The sequence below is a fragment of the Haliotis rubra genome, unplaced genomic scaffold (genome assembly GCF_003918875.1).
Source record: "Haliotis rubra isolate DU_JTF1 unplaced genomic scaffold, ASM391887v1 Scf88, whole genome shotgun sequence".
Taxonomy (NCBI): domain Eukaryota; kingdom Metazoa; phylum Mollusca; class Gastropoda; order Lepetellida; family Haliotidae; genus Haliotis; species Haliotis rubra.
This window is the reverse complement of record NW_025767612.1, coordinates 882,501-903,419: the sequence shown is the minus strand read 5'-3', so window position 1 is coordinate 903,419 and position 20,919 is coordinate 882,501. Positions and strand designations below refer to the sequence as shown.

The following is a 20,919-nucleotide window of genomic DNA, read 5'->3' as shown; positions in this document are numbered from 1 at the left end:
ATTCAAACTTGAAAGCGTAACGATATTTATGCCATTTGCCATTACGTTTCTTTTTGTATATTTAATTTACAAAATTTCCTCTACATTAATTTCTCACGTTTGCAAAACAAACCCATGTAATCGACCACAGCTGTTGATCTGACAAAAACAGTCAGTTGATACTACCTGGGAGCATAATTTTTGCAGATTTTGTTAGAATAAGCATAATTCGACATCTTCTATCTGTAATCGAACTATTTTATCATGACAAGTATTTAAGCACAAATGAAACAAAAATACATGTTGTCTGACAGTGTTATAACGTTTTAATACTCACAGTAATTACATCTAGAATATTACAATTTTAAGTAAAATATCAGACTATACTGCAATGGTAAACCTTATTGAATGATAGTGGATCTTTGCAGCGGCCATGAATCAAGCAGTTCGTACTTGCATGTGAACAATATACCTTGTCGACATGGCCAAAAGAGCGTGGATACGACAAGATGAAGATGTCACCCGTAGGACGACTCCCTATGCACGTGCCGGACGCAAAGGTACCATAAGCGTACAGAGACTTTAGTGCTAAATCCTACTGTAATTATTTGAAAAATTGACGTAGTAAACATGTTAATCTCAGAAGTGTGCAGAACTGGTAATATTTTTATCGTTAATTTAGAAATGGTCTTCAGTTAGCATTTGTTGTTGTGTCTGGTGACATTTACCATGTTGTCTACCGTCTTATACTATTCCAGTTCTTTGGGAGGTAAGCACAGCCATATATGTAAAATATTTGAGGTGTGTGTTTTGTTTTTTATGGTTTGTTTTTTTATGGTAACATGAATATTGAAAATATTACACTTTGATTAGATTTTAAAGTGAGTGAGTGAGTATGGATTTACGCCGCTTTTAGCAATATTCCAGCAATAACACGGCGGGGGACAACAGAAATGGGCTTCACGCAGTGTACCCATATGGGGAATCGAACCCGGTCTTAAGCGTGATGTGTTTGGCATGTCTTCGACTGAAAATGACATTGTATCTCAAATATTAAAGCCAAAATTATTTAGTAGTCCCCTATTATGAGACTTCCGCGGGTCGAAAACAGCCCCGTTGTATTAAAACGCCTGCATATAAACCAAGTTTATCAAGGTGTATATCTGTATGCATATACATGTATCATTCGTGTGTAAACAAAACCGACAAACCCCTTTCTTCCACGGGTCAATTGTACCATATCGGCTATGTCATGTATGTAGGCATCGGGGACCGTGAAGACCCGGGTTAGAATTGATCTTCAATCACCCATGCTTGTCGTAAGAGGCGACTTACGGAATCGGGTGGTCAGGCTCGATTACTTGGTTGACACATGTCATCGTATCCCAATTGCGCAGATTGATGCTCGTGCTGCTGATCACTGTATGGTCTGGTCCAGACTCGATTACTTACAGACCGCCACCATATAGCTGGAATATTGCTGAGTGCGGCGTAAAACTAAACTCACTGTCTGTAGGCAGTGTTTATCATTATCAAAAAGTGATGATACCAGACATTTGTGGAAGGTGACATCCGTCAGAAACACATGCATGGGCAAGTCAATTGGTCACTTGAACAAACACGCGACCGTAGGTGCACGTCAAATAGGAAATAGCAGTGATGCTTCAAAATTGGAAACCCACATATACATGAAAGTAACCGTGATAGAAGAACTTTTGAACACAAAAGTTGTTCACATAACGAAGAACCACCTGAATGATAATGGAAAGCGTGGTTAGTCGACTAGTGGATGTAAACAGAACCTACTAAACCCTCTCCACATCCAGATCTAAAAGCAGAATCGATTGTACAGTTCTAACTATATTATGAGTATGTATTTGTTTCAGCAGTATTTCAGCTGTACGATGTGGTTTATAAACAATCCAGTCTGGACCAGACAATCTAGTGATTGACACCATGCGATACGATGACAGAGCATGTGTTTATGAATCACAATCAAATAGTGATGATACCAGGTGTTCTCGAGAAGGTGAGCGTATCGTGTCCCCACCGGTGGCACTCGTCATAAACTTAGCATGAATAAGTGAGTTTAATTTTACGCCGCACTCAGCAATATTCCAGCTATATGGCGGCGGTCTGTAAATAATCGAGTCTAAGCCAGACAGTCCAGTGATCAACAGCATGAACATCGATCTGCGCCACCGGGAACCGATGACATGTGGCAACCAAGCCAGCGAGCATTGGTTTCTGAAGGTTCATTCTAACCCGGGCCTTCACGGGTGACATATGAAGGTCTAGTCAATTGATTACCTGAAAGAATAGGAAAGCATGGTAAAAAGACAAAATATGGAATGACATTGGACGTCATTTTCACTGCCTTCCTATGAACTGTTGCTCCACTAGCAGACTTGTTGCTATGGAAACGCACCTCCTCTGGCCACCTGATTGATACAGTGGGAAAGTCAAATCTGGATTTCAAAAGATAAATATATAATTTGAAAATGTATGTTTTGTAGAGTCTCTGCATCAATGCCTTTTGCATAGTCTTCATAACATACTTCTTTATACTATGGCTTAATTACATCATGAACCCGTAAGTAAATTTTGTGATATTTCATGGAATGTACCTGAATCCTGTTTTGCTTTGCACTAAAAGACAGCTTGGACAAGGCAACAAGACAACCCCATTTGCGTATAGGTTTGAACCCCGGCCTTTAATTTCAACTTCAGGAGGGTAAATCTGTGGAAGGGAATTAATTCCCTATTTGATGATTATTGAACGATCTTATCTCGTTTTGATTTTGCCAACTCGAGCAGAAGCTGTGATTCACACAAGGAGGGAGGACAATTGGTACCCATGGGAATGCCTACCTCTTGTCGAAATGTTTTAGCCCCAAATGTTGCATTGATGTTATCAATGAGAAAGTGCAGCATTTCACATATTGTTTTCTCGCTACACCTCAAATGATATTTGCTTTCATTTTTGACATATTGTCCTGAACCTCAGAAGAAAGATATGTAAGTATATCTATGTTCATCACATTCATTTACAACAGCCCCATGGATCAAAGAATTCACTTTTTCCTTACGTTTTCAATGTGGGACAGTGTTATACATCTTTGAACAAATCAAATGTTCTGACAGAACGGAACTCGGTCCGTTTCTGAGATTGTAAAATGTTAAATCCTTCGATTTTGATAATCCACATGGTATTATATCGTCTTTTCCCAAATACTTTCTGTGAATATCGATACAGTCCTTCCTTGATAATATAATGGATTATGGTGAATCTCTGTGTCAGGGTTTCGGTGGTACATTTGCCGGACCCAGTAAAATATTTCTCTTTGAACGGAGTTTTATGTGGCTTTGGAATCCAGTACAAAAAAGGAATGGGCATGTCTAAATGTTTAAGGGCCAAGCCAATGGTTTATAGTCCCGATGAATAGTTTTGGCAGATTTCTTCCTCACTTTGAATGATAGCTGGCTGGGACAGAATAGGTTTATTCCAATTCTGTGTCTTCTTTTTCAGATTTATACATGATTCTACCATTGGCAGCATCACGCATTGTCTTAACTCAGTCTGAAAGACATTCTACAGGTTCCTCTTCTCGTTTGGCCCCGTTTTGGCACAAGCTTCGACAGCAAACATATTGATTTTAAAGTTGTAATTCCATTTGGTAGGAGGAAATTAACGATATTTAGGTCGTTACTCTGACCATGGATCCGTCGAAGCCTTTTGGATGTTGGAAACAAACTAAATACATGGACGTTACCAGTTCTCCTGTTAAACAGACTGCCAACGTCTGTTCTTTTGTCATTACATCCATATGGCATTAAAGTATTGCTGTAAGGCTCGTCTGACGCTGCTTCAAGGGTCAGCTGACATTGGGTGTACGGACGTTTATGCTTCAGCCCGCATCAACAGTTTCAGCAGTACTGTTAGAAAAGGCGTCGAATAAAATGCTGTCATTACTTCAAAAACAATTAAAAGCAATTTGTCCATCGCATGACAATATGCCAACAATATGTACATCTGTTTGAAACATGCGCTACTAGTAACCAGGCCACGATAACGGGGATCGTTGGAAGCAGCAAGCTGGTACTAACTAATGAATTAGATTTCTGCTCAAAGTGTTGAATCCATGATGGGAGAGTCATGGTTGACATCACAACATGAATAAGAGGACATGGATGCTTCCACAAACCAAAGGAAAGAAAGTTGACTAAAGACGACAAAACTGTTGCCTAAGATTATACATAACAAATCAATTCAGAAAACAAGAGTCGACTGTACAGGACATAACGAACGCGTATTTATCTCGCGGTATAAGCTGAAAAGGGGTACTGCATCACACGACATTTTGTGACTGTTTTGGAACTGTTTTCCTTATGTCTAGAATTTATGTTTGAAATATCAAATAGGCGTGGAACCCTACTTAAACGAACTTTGGGCAAATAATTGTAAGATATGGTTGAAAATCTTTGTGGAAACAGTTTAATGGTTTGTACTGTAAAAGTTGTGAATGAGACACCACAGATCGTAATTGTTGGAATATCTGTCGATATAATGGGAAAATGACAACGTGTAGAATATCTTCTTGTCATCCAGGGGCGGTGGGGTAACCTAGTGGTTAAAGTGTTTTGCCCTTCACGCATAAGACCCGGGTTCGATTCCCCACGTGGGTACATTGTGTGAAGCCCATTTTCTGGTGTCCACCGCCGTGATATTGCTGAATTATTGCTATAAGCGGCGTAAAGCTAAACTCACTCACTCACTCTTGTCATCCAGTCTTGTGGATGTGTCTCTCTATCGGTGTCTCTTGTGTTTAGTTCACGTGGATATCCAACGGAAGGGAATTTACTACTTGACCACATAATATGGTTATGAATCACTACCAAATCTTTATGATAACAAGTGTTCACGAAAACCTATGAGCGTATGTTGCACCACCGGTGGGCATCCGTCCCAAACACATGCAATGGCAAATCAATTGTTCACCTACAGTGATAGATCTTGATGTCAAGAAACAATATGGATGATAGTGGACAGTGGATTGAGAGATTTAACCACAGAAAGTGGCCTTCCCTTATCTCTAGTTTTACAGATGATTTAGTGCGTGATATGAAGTGATATCAAGCTGTGTGTCCTTATGTCTAGCAGGTGCATTATAGAACTGAATCACATGTCGTGGACCGTTTTGAGTTGGACTGATGCACTTCCCTCAAGGTATAAATGACTGTTATCTTAGAGATTAATGTCCATTCAATTAAAGAACCGAATCACGTTTAAAAGCTACAAAGAAGAAGAGTTTCCTGCTCTGTAAAACAGGAGAATGTGAAACCAAAACAGACCCACAAATTAAATTTCAACGACCGAACACTCATTGAAACGTCGTTACAATCAAACTTCACACACGTGCACGAACTCATATTCCGCTTTTGCGACATTTTAAAGATGCATCTGTTCGACCGTAACAAAGCTTTTAGATCCTCTCAAAAAGCAACATAATGTAGTGAACCAACAGAGCAATGAAGCTGAACGTTCACACGTTGGTACCCATCAATGATTCCATCTGGATTTGTAATTCATATATATTCATGGTATGGCAGCTGGTGAATAAACTACCGGGCAAAAGAAAGTTATCACCGACATCACTTGACCAAAAACTAGAAATAAAGACGTTTGTCAGATGTATGATAATTGTTTTACAAACAGAAATTTCCAACAATTTGACTGAAAATACATTGTAATGCTGGTCGTCTTGTATTTGCCGCAATTCATTAAGAAAGAGTCAAGGGGTCAAAATTCAAAATTACACAAATCAGAGTTCATTCAAAATGTGCATAAAGAGTCACATAATGAGACATGAGTCAAGGGACACGTCATCAATAGCGAGTGTGACCAGTCGGCGGATGAAGTCAACAGGAATCCTGTTCCATAAGTCCAAGAGTCTGTTCAGGTTCCTGTCGGTTCGGTGGAGGTGCTACACACTGGCCAACGTTAACGCTGTGCAGGTGTTCTGGCGGTGTGAGGCCTTGCGTTGTCGTGCTGCAGAATGACTCCTCTTGGCTGTTGTGGAATGAAGGGCACTTCCAAAGGTCTCAACACTTCATTCTTGTATCGCTGGGCTTTCAGATTTCCTCGGATTATGACCAGTTTTGTTGTTCTCTGGCAACAAATACCGCTCCATACCATGGCGCCTCCTCCAACGATCGGATGAACTTCTTTAATGGAGTCTCTCTACTCTATGTCGAAAAACTCTGCTATCGTTTCTGACTGAACCGACTTTCATCTGTAAAGAGGAATCCCAATCACATCGCTGCCACCCACTGTACAGTTCGTGTAGAGTTCGTGCCCATTGTCTACGTTGACGGTGTAGACGGGTAGATGCCATTCCACAGAAGGGCCTGTAGGTTCGTATTCCAGGCATACCAAGAAGACGAATCTGTTCCGGAGGTGGATCTGCCGGATGTAGTAGTCCTCTGCTGATGGCGTGTTCACGAATCTGTTCCGGAGGTGGATCTGCCGGATGTAGTGGTCCTCTGCTGATGGCGTGTTCACGAATCTGTTCCGGAGGTGGATCTGCCGGATGTAGTGGTCCTCTGCTGATGGCGTGTTCACGAATCTGTTCCGGAGGTGGATCTGCCGGATGTAGTGTTCTTCACGATCCTGGACGGTCTTGGGTCTGGCCTGTTTGCTGGTAGTTGTTCATCAATTTGATGATGCCGGCCTGGCTACAGCTGACGTTATGAAGCCCACATATTGGCCATGCCGATCGCCATGTCTCATAGCGTTGCGTAAGTATTGGCATAGTCGTGGTAGTTATAATTACTGCATACTCTCACATCTGTCGGTATTTATCCCACAATCATGCACGATGCACGTGCATTTGGACCAATGTCATACAATTACGTTTTTCACGTTCGAAGTTTTCGGACAGCTGCGTTGTTATAGGGGCCGTGTTTTGGCGTTTTGATGAATGCTTTCTACTCGGGTTCATATCTATTTGCCTTAACAGTTACTTTAAAATGTGATAACTTGTTTTTGCCCGGTAGTTCACATAGTAATGTGGCTAACGTAAACATTTTTTACTTTTTCAGGAATTGCATGCTAGACTGCAGGGGATTGCTGGAATTTTGTGAGGAGACTGGATATCTGCAAATGAAGATATTTAGGATGAGTCTTTTATTGACCTAAATATTTGAAATAAAACCAGTCCGCGAATTAAGATATCTTAAATGAGTATTTGATTAGCCTTAATATTTAAAATATTTTATTTTTATTTTTGTTTTATTTTCATCAACAGCCTGCCCCCAGCCCCAGCCTCCCCACACCCACCGAAACTATCCCCACACCCCACCCCACCCACACAAATGGTCTATTATTTTGTGATTCCCTCGTCATTTTATGATCCTCGCGTCCAAACTTCTTATGTGCAAAGTATCAGCACAAAAGAATTTAATTACATCATGCCAAATTTAGAACAATTTCATGAGTAGATCTTGAATGTCGATAATATTCCACAACTTAGGACACTCATCCCAAACAAATGGTCAGTGAGGCTGTTGGAGGTTTGTTTATACCATATATTGCCATAAATATTGTTTTGTGACACTTTATGGAGGAGTCCAGATTCAAAAACAAAATCAGTCTGTGGCGGAGCAGAGCGTTGCTGTACTCGGGTCTCACAACATCCATTGCCTGAATTATGTGTCTTCGATGTGGTCAGGGTAGTGCTGAGGAGACTGAGCCAGCATTCACTGGTTACTTGTGACCTTACTATTGGCACCCGAGAAGATCCGGGTTAGAAATGATCTTCAGCAACCCATGCTTGTCGTAAGAGGCGATTAATGGGATCGGGTGCTCAGGTTGATACATGTCATCGTATCCCAATTGCGTAGATCGATGCTCATGCTATTGGTCACTTGATTGCCTGGTCCAGACTCAATTATTTATTGATCGCCGCCATATAGCTGGAATATTGCTGAGTTCTTCAAACTCTGACTAGCGTCTACGATCCCTGTATATTTGTGTTGTGTATACTTCTACCCGGGGGCGGTGGGGTGGCCTAGTTTTTAAAGCGGTCGCTCGTCACGGTCTTAAAGCACTTTACCTTAGTTTGCAAACTGTATGTGTTGTAATAATGTTTTTCTTGTTTTTAAGTCAACTAATTTATAATCATATTTCGACAACAACGCTTTTGCCTTTCAATACCATGCATATTCATACCGTGATCAGAAATTTCAAACTTGTGACTAAAAGCTGATTTCTACACTAAATACATATTAGATTAGTCAAAACAAGAAACACTCTTTGGTTTCAGGAGTGTGAATGAGAAATGGTACCCGTGTCCTTCCTTGGCGACCTTTCTGGCCATCGCTGATGACGTAGGCATGGCATCACTACATCAGTGATGACGTACACAGTTGACATTGTATCACTGATAACGTAGACATGCTATTTATATCGGAACCTACAGTGTTTGAATGAGTTGTTATATCGTGTTTGGTTTTCAAAGGATCACAGTCATCGAAACCTAGTTTGCTTACTCTGATCCTTTGCTTGATTTTCACAGCCACACAATACCACTCAAAGCGGCGTAAAATCATGGTCTTATAGGTATCTGCAATATCTAAGCCGAAGGGAATATATTCCTTGTGTTGAACAAATCAGTGGTAGTTTCTTAAGTTTCAAACTTCGAGGACATTCACACATGAACATTCCATATACCACTAAGCATTAGCTTGTGACCATAGACTTTGTACACTGAAGGTCTGTTTGTAGGATGTTTCCAAGACGTCAAAGAGATTTTTGTGAAGCTGCTTTAGTGGTGCGAGGCATATACAACAACGCATACCATGTATAATTCAATGAAGTTACCATTAGTACTTCGAGTGGTTTTGGTTGTTTATTCTAAACAAGCTTTGAATTGCCTTTCTGCCCGAGGCAGTTGATTTGTAGTAGAGGCTGCTGTTTATGATCAAGCTGAAATTTGTTTATGATTCCACAACTGCTGTTTTTGTTAAAAAATAATAATTCCACCATGTTTGATTTTTTTTTTAAACCAGTGGTTAAAGCGTTCGCCCGTCAGGCTGTAGACCCGGGTTCGATTCCCCTTGTTGACACAATGTAAATCCCACTTCTGGTGTCCCCCTCCGTGATATTGCTGGAATATTGCTCAAACGGCGTAAAACTAAGCTCACTCACTCACTGTTATTGCAGGTTAGCTGTCGCCAGTAACCTATGCTTGTCGTAGAAAGACAAGAAGCTCCAGGTATATTGTGTAGTAACTAAGGCTAGGAGGTGCACAAACGTGCAATACGTTTTGCTTTCAGCGGTGTATTGGTTCATACAGACTTTCCTCCCTTTGCATTGTCTGACCTTTAACCATGATAACAAAATGGCGGATGCCAGCTTCAACATTTGGGCAAATAAACGCTAAAATCCAATGTTTAGACACATATTTTCTTCAAAAGGCGGAAAACTAGTGGACATATTGAAGATAATATAGCAATGTGTCGTAAGTGTAACCAAACAGTCAAACGTCTTCGAGAAATTTGTACTTTCATATTCTGATTTCAAAAGAACCTGAGTATGTGAAAAATAGCTGCATCAACGCACGTTCCAACAGTCAATTTCATATTCTTTCTTAAATTCACGTAATTCACATTGTGTCTCAAAAAAGGTAGTGCGTGTCACTGTTAACAGTTTGAGAACATACAGCATCAAGATTTTGAATTTGAATTTTGCAGATACAGGATCCAAAAAGTGAGAGTCCGCATTTGCTAACAGAATAGATTCCGAAAAGAAAATTCAGACACAATTAAATATGGCTGAAGTCGTTTGTTGTTCCAGGTTACCCTTATATTGTTTTCTTAATTATTCTTTTATCCAGATACCTCGTGCAGTAATATTTTATAAATGATAGATACTTGTCCATTACAGTTCTAGAACGGTAAAATAGTATGGGCAGTAATAACGCAGCGGAAATTTGGCTTGAATTTCTGATACCACATTAATGCTTAATGAACTAGTGTCCTGTCCCCTTTAATCATGACCACTACATGAAAGTCACACATATATAAGAGGTCGTGGTTTTCTGAAATTGCAATTCTATGTCCAATTGCAAATGAAGAAAAATAATTTAAATGATTACAAGTCATCTAGCATCTTTCTTTTCAGGATCTTGAACTGAACTGATGCTTGCGAGGTGTATTACCTGTTTCAACATAAAAGTGGGTTTTCTTCTTGTGAGTTATAAAAACAATAGTATTTGTACTTATTTTTTACAGCTGAAAATATCTAACATTTTTAAGGGAGGCAGGGGCGAATGGAAACTGCCAACATGCTTTGGATTTCCTCATTTGACAACTGTCAGTGCCTAAAACATGGTTATAGCTGCAAAATTATTGGATTCTTTCATACATGTGTCAAGTCTGTCACATAATTTGAATATTGCAGTTCAGAAGTCACTAAAAGTGGAGGAAGTTGCTGCATTGTTATCTAGCTAATGGCTAACAATGGCTTCTTCTCAGAATATAAGCTCAAAACTGTTCACACACCAGACAAACATTGATCATTAATTTCATTACTTATGGGAAGTGTGCTCTTCACAGGACAGCACGTCTGGATATACGTGAAACAGAAGTAAAAGATTCGCTGAACATGGAACCTGCTAAGAACAAGACTGTTTCAGGATTGAAGTCACTCTTTGCTGAGGAGATATATCTTCCAGAAGATTTCATCAGATTTCTGAAGCGTGTCCAAGACATTACAACAATGCTCTGCATCCCCTGCAATATCGACTGTAATGCCTGTCATCAACAGGTGGTTGTATGTTGTAATATGTTAGTGTGATTCTTTTTGCAGAGGTGAGGGAGATGATGAGTTCCGACCTGGAGACAAGACACTCAAGCCAAAGGATCCTCTGAATGTTACCTAAGCACTTAATAATAATAAATAATAATAAAACTAGTCATTTGAATATCGCCCTTTCCATGAAAGATTACTCAAGAGTGCTGATCACTGGGGCTTTTTCAAAGAGATGCGTTTTCAGTTTTTGCTGGAAGGAACTGAGTGTGGTTCAGTTCCTGATGTCCAGAGGGAGAGAGTTCCACAGAAATGGCCCTGCTTTGTCAAAAGCTCTATCACCAAATGTTTTTGGAACATCGAGCTGCATAAGATGAGCTGAACGAAGACACCTTTTGGGGACGTACAAAGCAATTAGAGTTTGCAGATATACTGGAGCCGTTTGTTGTAGTGACTTGAATTATCGCTTCACGGCTCTTTCATACCTCTCTGATGTTACATGATCCTTGATGTTTGATAAAATTATGGCTGAAGCAACAAAAAATGAACAAGTTGCTACTGCGATGTTGTGTTTTTTGTTTGTTGTTTAATGTTGTACAAAGGACTGGAATGGAATGGAATAGAATAGAATAATACTTTAATGCCTTTTCAGGAATTTTTGTGACATCAGTAGAGCTACTGACACATCAGAGAGATACAAGACATATTTACATAAATTCACTGGTTTAAGTATCTTCACATTTGTTTAAACGAGATATTGTACTTGGAATAAAGGATATACGGGCTCTCGTGTTACACAACAGAGGCCACCAACCTTGCTCTCCCCTCGCCAATCGTTTATTTTAAATCTTTAGACTGGATGGTCGGATTCATGACAATTTTCCAACCATTTATTTTTGAAGTATATCAAAACTCAGGTATGTAACTCATGGCATCCCAGAGTAAACGAGCAAAGGATGATTTTGCTGATGGTTCAGGGTCCACATCCACAAAGCGTTCGTAACGTTACGACCTGTCGTGTCTCTATAATTTACCAAAGGCTTACGTATGTCGTAGAGCTACGAATGCTTTGTGAATCGGGAGCAAGTACTCCTGGGCGGTACAAAGGTGAGTGTGACAGCGAGGTGCCATATGAAACCGGCATAGGGTACGTTATTTCAAGGTAAGGCTTTCTGAACGACCGCTGCACCGAGTTTATGTAGATTATGTTGAGAAAATCAGAAACACTGCCCGAGTCCTTTTAGCCGCTTTTAGCAATATTCCAGCAATATCTCGGAGGGGGATACCGGAAACGGGGTTCACACATTGGATGTGGGGAATCGAACCCGGGTTCCGGCATAACGGGCGAACGCTTTAACCACTAGGCTACCCCTCCACATTCGTTATTAACGTAAAATACAAAATAACATAAGAAAAGCAACAGGATCATTTATATATGTTAACCAATGCCAAGGATTAGAGTTATGAGAAACGGTAAATATACCAGTATGGTTACATCCTAAGGCGAAGAGAGTCAGTGCACGACAGTGTCAGAACGGTAAGTCGAGTCTTTCTCCACAAGGGGCGGTGGGGTAGCCTAGTGGCTAAGGCGTTCGCTCGTCACGCCGAACACCCGGGTTCGATTCCCCACATGGGTACAATGTGTGAAGCCCATTTCTGATGCCTATACATTTGTTGATAGTAAAGTACTACTACTACTACTACTGCTGCTGCTGCTAAGATCCGGGTTGGAATTGGCCCAGCGGGCACACAACGTTGAATCAACGTTGAATCAACGTTGAATTTTGGTTGTTTGGTTGATCAACCTTTCATAAACGTTGATTCAACGTTTATCATGCGACCAAAGAAAGTTAGTCGAGATTCGTTTAGTTGTCAACGTTGTTTCAACGTAAGGAACCAACAAATTGTCAACTAATCGTTTCCTTGGCAAATTTGATACATAATTCATATTGGTAATAGGTATCCAACTTAGCAACTATCATTTCGGAACATTATTTTCATAAAAGATCAAGATCGAGCTAGTGACAGATATAATCTTATATATTATTTGATTGTGCATCGATCAACTAACGGAAATATTACGTAAATCGCAGTTTTAGGTATAAAGTCATCAGTTATCCAAATTGCATTACATTTGATATTTTCCCACAAAACTGTGAAAATTGTATAATTCCCGACAATTTGCTTTCAAACACAAGCCAGATGTTGACCTTTCGATCGCCTCGTTTGGCCATATCCGGACATGCGCACAATTATCGCGCGCGCAAAGGCAGCTGATCGTTGTCAGTTCACTTTGGCGAAGTTCAACTCAATATCGTTCTATTTTCACCATCTTCACGGCATGCTGGTGTTTATTTGGTAAGTATGTCCTTCATGTATAATGAAAACGTAGGAATGCCGTTTAAATCTAGCAGTAGCAAGAAACTCCGAATTAGGGCTCATGTTTTATCTCACAAGGTTACCGGTATGTCACAGTACATGTTTCTCAAAATTTAATGGAAGCCCGTGTTTTCCATGAACTTGTTTTGTTATTTTTCAATATATTTGCATGCATATATTTGGCATTTTATTATATAATCGAATAAGATTTCCTTTCGTACCCATCACCTGATTTGAATTTTGCAAATATACATTTTCAAATAATCAATGAAGTACATCAATATAAGGAACCGTTCATAATTAAATATATGGCTGCGGGTGGGGGGTGATGATTGTAAGGGTTGGAGGGTGGGGTGGGGTGTCACCCATTTTGTTCAGGGAGCTAAGGGGTCAGCATTTTTGTACACACGCACTATGTTTAGAAATTATGGGAAGGGAGAGGGCGTCATAGATAATGTACATGACATGCAGGGTGGGCCGTCTCTTATTCTGTACATACTCATACACTTTAGGGGTGGGGGTGGGGGTGGGGGTGATTCACATTGTACATAAAATCAACATCACCCCAAAGCCATACATTATGAACGATCCCTAAGGGCGGCTATACAAAATCGGATAGAATTAATCAACATTTTATATTGCATCCCATTATTATGAACATTTGTTCGTTTCAATAGATCTATCAGTAAATGATGCATTGAGCACGCCCTGAACCCTGTCAACATATGTATATTATTGGGGGGAGGGGGTGGTGGACGATGGCGTAAGGAAATGCAACGAAAATTTTCACTTGAGCAATTTTCCTTTCGGATTTTGTTAACTGTTACATTTAAAATGTCTTGTGAAAGTCTTTGAAGGATGAAATTGTATATAATTTATTTGAACTTTTATTTATTTACAAAAAGTGTAACTTCACTAATGATTCTTTGATGGGACAATTAACAAAACTGCACCCACAGAATTTCATTCTTACACTTGTTTGGAAGGGATATGATAATTCATGTCTCGTAAAGGTTAAAATCTTACATACAAAAAGAAGTAATTTTAATGTAAGGAACATTTAATTATGAAATAAGATTATTTTAATGGAATTTGCAGAAATCTCATCTTCGAAGACTGGGTGGCAGCAATTTTGTGGATCACATAAAGGAGCAAGGCTAAGGTAACACGTTTTAACATTTCACTTGTTTCAAGTATATCCACCACAAAGTTTAAGAGAAAGATGATAATGCTCTTTCATTACCACCTGTTTTGAATATTTGTGATAATGTTTGGTCTTTTTTGGTGATAAAAGTTGGTCTTTATTTTCATTTATATATTAAGGTTGATCATTTAAGAGAAAAAATTGACAATGATTGCTCCCGGAGATGTTTAGTTTAATGAACACTCCCTTGCTTGGCGCCATATTGTTTTTCGCCGTAAACAGCTGGATGTAAGATAGCACGAGAGAGGACAGAAGTCATACATTTATAGATATATAGAGATGTTTATTGCTGGGAAACACACTCTTCAGGTATTTGGTCAGCTGTAGAATTTGAATATGATGTTTTATTATTGTCAAAGGGTAGGTTTTCATTATTTGCAATCTAATATGTGTGCAGTGAAACATACTGAGATTTTGAAGAGTCCATTATTTAAAAGTACAGGTGTTGTTAGATATCAGCATTTTATGTACATGTTCCTTGTTAAGATCATCTATCGAGTATATGAGAGAGAGGTGTATATTTGTAGTGTTTTTAAATCAGTTATTTTCAGTGTATGACCTACATTTCAATATGTTTTGGCCACCTGTCACCCTTTGGTCAAATAGAGTAGGACTTCCATTTCTTGGAATTGAGTGTCAGAGATGCACTGTTTCCAAGAATTTGCGTGTGCCAGCGATGTTTGTTTACGAGTACATTTAAGTCTTTTGAGTGTAGATTGGGTTGTAAGAGATGTTATTCAATGTCTTATTATTCAGGGTATGATAGATTATTTCTGGTAATGTAGAGTTTAATCTCATTATTTTATTGTTCATGATTCAGAGAAGCATAGTTATGACGTCGCAGATAATACGTACACATAATTCATAATATGAGATATTTTCTAAGCGTTCCTATAAGAGATTAAGTGTAAACATTTATGAATTATAAAAAGTTATTTATCTGAGTTTTATGAGTGTACAAATGACAAAGAGAGAAGTGTAGATAATAGAGAATATATTGCATACTTATGAGAGCTCATTATTGTTTCAGAACTCCATGATCCATACTTCCTTGTGTTTGGGAACAAATGGTGTTGGGAGACCTCCCACAATAGACTTGTTCTTTGACCTGTGAACCACCACCCATTTTGTTTTCTTATCATTTAATGTAAAATGGCTTTTGTTACAATCTATGACTCCTGTTAGCAAAATTGCTACATCAGTTCAACTCCTATTAATTTGAAATAATCATTTCGAGAATCTCTAAAGAAAACTAAATCTGACAGAATAACAACAATCTTCCATTGTTTTGCAGGACAATGTCAAACAATTTGATGTCAAGAATGAATTTTGATGGGCAAAACGGCAAGTTTTCTTTTAAGAATACAAGGTTGTATTCAATCATCTCTGGTAAGTTAATTACCAAGTGCAGCATTTTCATTATGACCATAGCAAATAATATATGACAGTAAAGCATCGTCTAATTCATCCTATCGGTAATTCATAGTCTAATTAAATAATCAACTTGCAATTGAGGATTTTCTTTGAAAATGTTTAAGAAAACTTCCATTCCTTCGGTTGAAAATATAAATTGTTTACACTTTTCGTCATATTTTGTATTGATGCTGTTCATATGTTCACATGCCAAGTTACAGCAGTGAAATGAACCTTTCAAGTGATTGATTAAACAAATACTTGAATCATTTAAGACAATATATCTTCCATATAACTTATTCATGTATTTAAATATAAAATTTCAGAATGTGTCCTATCTCAAGGGAATGAGATGGAATGCATCCGAAGCAAATTTCAAGAAAGAGTAAGGAACGTTTCTGAAGTATCCACCTGACCGCCAGGCGAGGAGTGGCAAAACGAAGAGGAGCTGATAATTGTGTTTTTGGAGTTGTAACTGTGTTGAAAAATCTGGACTGTGGTATTGAAATTGGTGGCGTAAATGTCACTTTGATGCTATATGCAGATGATATTGTGTTATTAGCACAACAGAGATCACCTACAGACTATGTCATGTGTGATGTTTTACATTATGCATTAAACCACGTTTTCTGTGTGCGTGTGTGTTCATAAAGATTTCATGAAAAGTGACTTGTTTTATGTGCTGTCTTCAGGTATAGTTCCTGGTCATCTTGGATCCCTTTCATGGTGAAAGTAATTGCATTGTGTTTATTCAGGGGTCTGTCTAAGAGCTGAAATTCAGACAAAATGTCTTCTCGGGACAATTTTCACCTTTTCAAGGTAACAATACAACAGTGAATAGTTTTTTCTTAATTTGGAATACTCTTTTTCGTCTTACTGGAATTATACGTCCAACTGACATAAAACTTAAATGAACATTATATTGAATGTGGAATTTGAACCAAGTATTTTATCAGGTAAAATATTTTACCGCAATTTTCTGTTTGAACACTGTTTATTGCAGGTAGCTTTTGGGTATTTTAGCTGGATGCAGGAGTTTGGTGCTACTTTATTGTAGTTTAAAGATGAAGTGCGAGTCTATTTACAGGAAAGCGTAATACCTCCCAGACACAACCACGGAACAACCCATTTTCAACGTTAATAATATGTCAGACTTCAACATTGATTCCACGTCGGATATCTACGTCAAAAAACTTTCATATACAACCTATTTTCAATCTATTTTCAACGTTGAGGATCAACCTATTCTCAACGTTGATAATCGGTCAAACTTCAACGTTGATTCCACGTCGGATATCTACGTCAAAAAAACTTTCATATACAACCTATTTTCAATCTATTTTCAACGTTGAGGATCAACCTTTTTTCAACGTTGATAATCGGTCAAACTTCAACGTTGATTCCACGTCGGATATCTACGTCAAAAAATCTTTCATATACAACCTATTTTCAATCTATTTTCAACGTTGAGGATCAACCTATTCTCAACGTTGAAACAACGTTGATGTGCCTGCTGGGGGTCTACCCAGGCTTATCTTGGAGGGCGACTTACCGGCTCAGGTGGTCAGGCTTCCTGACGTGGTTGACAGATAGTTTCCCATTTGGGTAAATCGGTGCTCATTATGTCAATCACTTGATTATCTTGCCCAGATTAATCATTTAAAGACCGCCGTCATGAAGCTGGAATATTGCTAAGTGGTGCGTTAAACAACAAAGAAGGAAAACAAACTTGATAATGAAAACATCCATGCTTGGAAGGCACTGTAATCCGCTAAACCCCACAGACCCTCGCAGACAACGGTAAACAGACAAACGTTTATTATAGTATGTTATCCTGGAGGTGTCATAGCAGATTTGTTATCTGTCTCCCGGGAACAGGCGAGGAGTGCTATCGTTGTACAACCAGGCTCGTAAATATAAACCCTCTGTGTCGGAAATGTGCGCTGTAACCTACATTAACTGTAGTAGTGCGCAGTGAGTTAGAATACAGCTGTAAAAGTCCTAAACAAAAACACATGTTCCACACACGTAACCTGGTCAACCTACCTCCCGGTGATATATAGCGCCCCCTGGCGGTATCAGTGACCATGACTCTCAAGCTGGTGAGTAGAAGAGATTATTAGCTCGTCAAGCACTATGATATATCTGCATTGAAATGTACCAAGACAAAGACAACCCAAACTAGGTAGCTGTATTTAATATGTAATTAGCATATGAAATTGAACATACCAAATATGTTGTGTAATAACTGACTACATGATATGCTGTTTATTTCTTGATATTACAGGTCACAGATCATACTTATGAAATGAAATATACTGAATCCAGAACACATCTGTTCTAGATTGTGGACTGTATATTTAAACCAATCATTAAGTCATGAAAAGCAATCGTTAAACACCGACAGTAGGAGGGACCATTAGCGCCCTGAAGCTAAAATCTGGTTTATGCAATATGCGCCAAAACCAAAGATTAGCGTCTCTCGGAACGTGTATAGCAACGTCATGGGACGTAGGGCGCTACATGTGTTCCTCCTTATTTGTACTCCTGTAAATAAGAGTAAAACAAATGTTCTCCAATAAGCCATGAGTAATGTTAAGTAAAGTATGTGTTCTTCGTGTGATTGACGTGTGAATGATGTGTTACAAGATAAGATCGCGATTTGAGTGCATTTGCTGTTACTAGTGAAAACGTAGGCATTACGACATGAATTTGGAATCTGAAATATCTTTGTTTCATTAATTTTGAAACATAACATTAAATGTGATGATAAATGCACCCAGAGAACAAGGTCACTCTGGTACATGCGTGCAGTCGTTCTTGGAACATGCTTGCAGTCCACTCATCTGCTACAACATCACACATGACAAGAAATTATGGGGATGGAATCTGCACGGAAAGCGTATATAAATAGCACGCACCATTGTACAATCCAGGGGTACGTGTGTTATCTTGCGGGCTCGCAAGTGCTCCTTTATACACGGGTCTTAATATAAACATCTCAAGCCTGTGATAAAACTGTCAACGCGTTGTATGTTCGCATGGACTGACTCCAAACAGACACCAATCCATGGTGACTGGCATAAACTTTAGATTTGCTGTAGTTTATGACCTTTACATCGCTAGGGTTGACATCCTTCTTGGATATTTATGACAAACTTTGTGAATAACTTTTAACAAAAGATATAGAGATAAAACAAATTTTATTGACATATATCCGACCTCTGAACTTTTATCTAGTAATAGAGCTGTATATGTCAGTCTTTGTGTGTGTACAATAATACAAATATGTGTGAATACGAAATCTAATGACAATAAAGTAAAGATACAAAAGAAATACTATTTCCATTCTCCCCTCCCTTACCAGATTGTTTAGTGTTTTCTAATCTCGAAAAGGTTGACCTTTATCTTATTAAACATGGTTGTTTAATAACACATTAAAAGTCCTAAGTCTGAAATTGAATTATTCGATATTTTTGAGGAGTCATTAACAAAAATATATTCCATTCTTCAGACAGGATCATTTCTGAAAAGAACAAAAAAGGAGAATTGAATTCATCATATAAAATATGGAGATTTGAAGTTATAGCTTAGGTCAAAAGAATATTTTCGGTCTGATCCGGTATAAGGTGCAACGCACGCGAGCAGTATGGATGAACATCAAGTTGCATATTGCCATTTCAGTATGTACTTGATAACCGGTACCGTATATATATGGTTTCCTAATTAATACGACAAGCTTATTGTCAGATTGTTGACTTTTCATTTTGCACTGCAATGGCTTTTCACGTGGTCACAAGTATACTCCAAAAAACACCAAACAGACAAAACAAACATGATACATGCTATCTATATCCAGATTCAGCGCGCACAGAATGGGTACTCTCTCTATAAATACAGGCTTCAGTAGCAATCGTCATTCCTGTCAAGACCAGAAGTGTTAATGTCACTGTTGAGCAACACAAGGATATATGTGCTAGTTGGAATTTACAGCATCAGTGATGCACTCTTGTGTCTACAGTTGAACCTTTGGCAGCTGAACGTTGTTCTGTTAGCAATAGGCCAAATGATCTGAGGTGGTGCCCGAATAGCACGTGAATGACTTTCGACATGCTTTGTTACAGGTATATTCTTTGATATCACAGTTTCTTTTTCAAGAGTTTGTCCAATATCTCAGTGCCTCAAGATGAACTCGCGAACATGGTTTATTTAGCAGTGCAAATAGGAGGTGTTTCCTAGACAAGCAGTCCCCCAATGTTTTCTTCTACACCAAGAAGTAACTATTATGCAACTGTCGTGCTCCGCAGCTTTCCCTTTTGATAGTCTGTCTCCGAATCTGGACTGAATTGACAGTGAAATTTGTCGCGCAGTTGATTATGAATTATTTAATTTATCGATCGATCGAGAGATCGAACTAAGAGAGAGAGAGAGAGAGAGAAATCGTAACTCCCATGACTTTGCTACATATATCGACTTACGACAGTCGTAGCACTACGATATCGTAACTCCCATACTTTGTGAAAAACGGGCCCCAGTGCGTAAAATACGCACGCACGCACGCACCCACGCACATCCACTCAACTCACATGTCTTGTACTCTCCTGACACCCATCCACTCAACCACTCAACTCCTGATGTCTTGTACTCTCCCTGACTCCCATCCCAGTATGTAAGTTTCCCTTGCCTTGGTGCTGCTAACGCTGTACCCATCGTTACCTCGTCCTGATGTTTAGTTTTCTAATCACGTGGACAAAGAATGCTGTACTTCTAAATATGGCTTTCCTTTCTTATCTGCATATTTTCTAGTGTGGACATAGTGATGGGAACTTTCCACGCAATATAAAAGATGGCATTAAAGTGTTCATCTTGTCAAGAAAGGTCAATATGAGTATTGTCGTCGGTTCAATCAGGTCTGAAAAGTATATTGCACATACTGCAATTACAAATTCTATACCCTATTGTGCTTGACGCAGGTCGTGCACATGCGATGCACAGCTTTTGAGATAGTATGCATTCCAGTATGATCACCTGCAACACGAACCAGAATTCATGTTGTGGTTATTTATTTAATGCTACTTATTAATGCGGAGTATATATATATATATATCATAATATGAACATTTCAATGAGTTTA

General features: G+C 38.9%; 1 protein-coding gene across 1 annotated transcript in view; it reads left to right on the top strand.

Moving 5' to 3' along the window:
• The first annotated feature begins 17,729 nt into the window (after positions 1-17,729).
• The window catches only part of LOC124263341 (organic cation transporter protein-like), a 20,041-nt gene continuing 16,851 nt past the window's right edge, over positions 17,730-20,919 (top strand). Inside the window, exon 1 of the mRNA XM_046697919.1 lies at positions 17,730-17,887. The gene's annotated coding sequence lies outside the window, so the exon portion shown is untranslated. The remainder of the gene's footprint in view (positions 17,888-20,919) is intronic.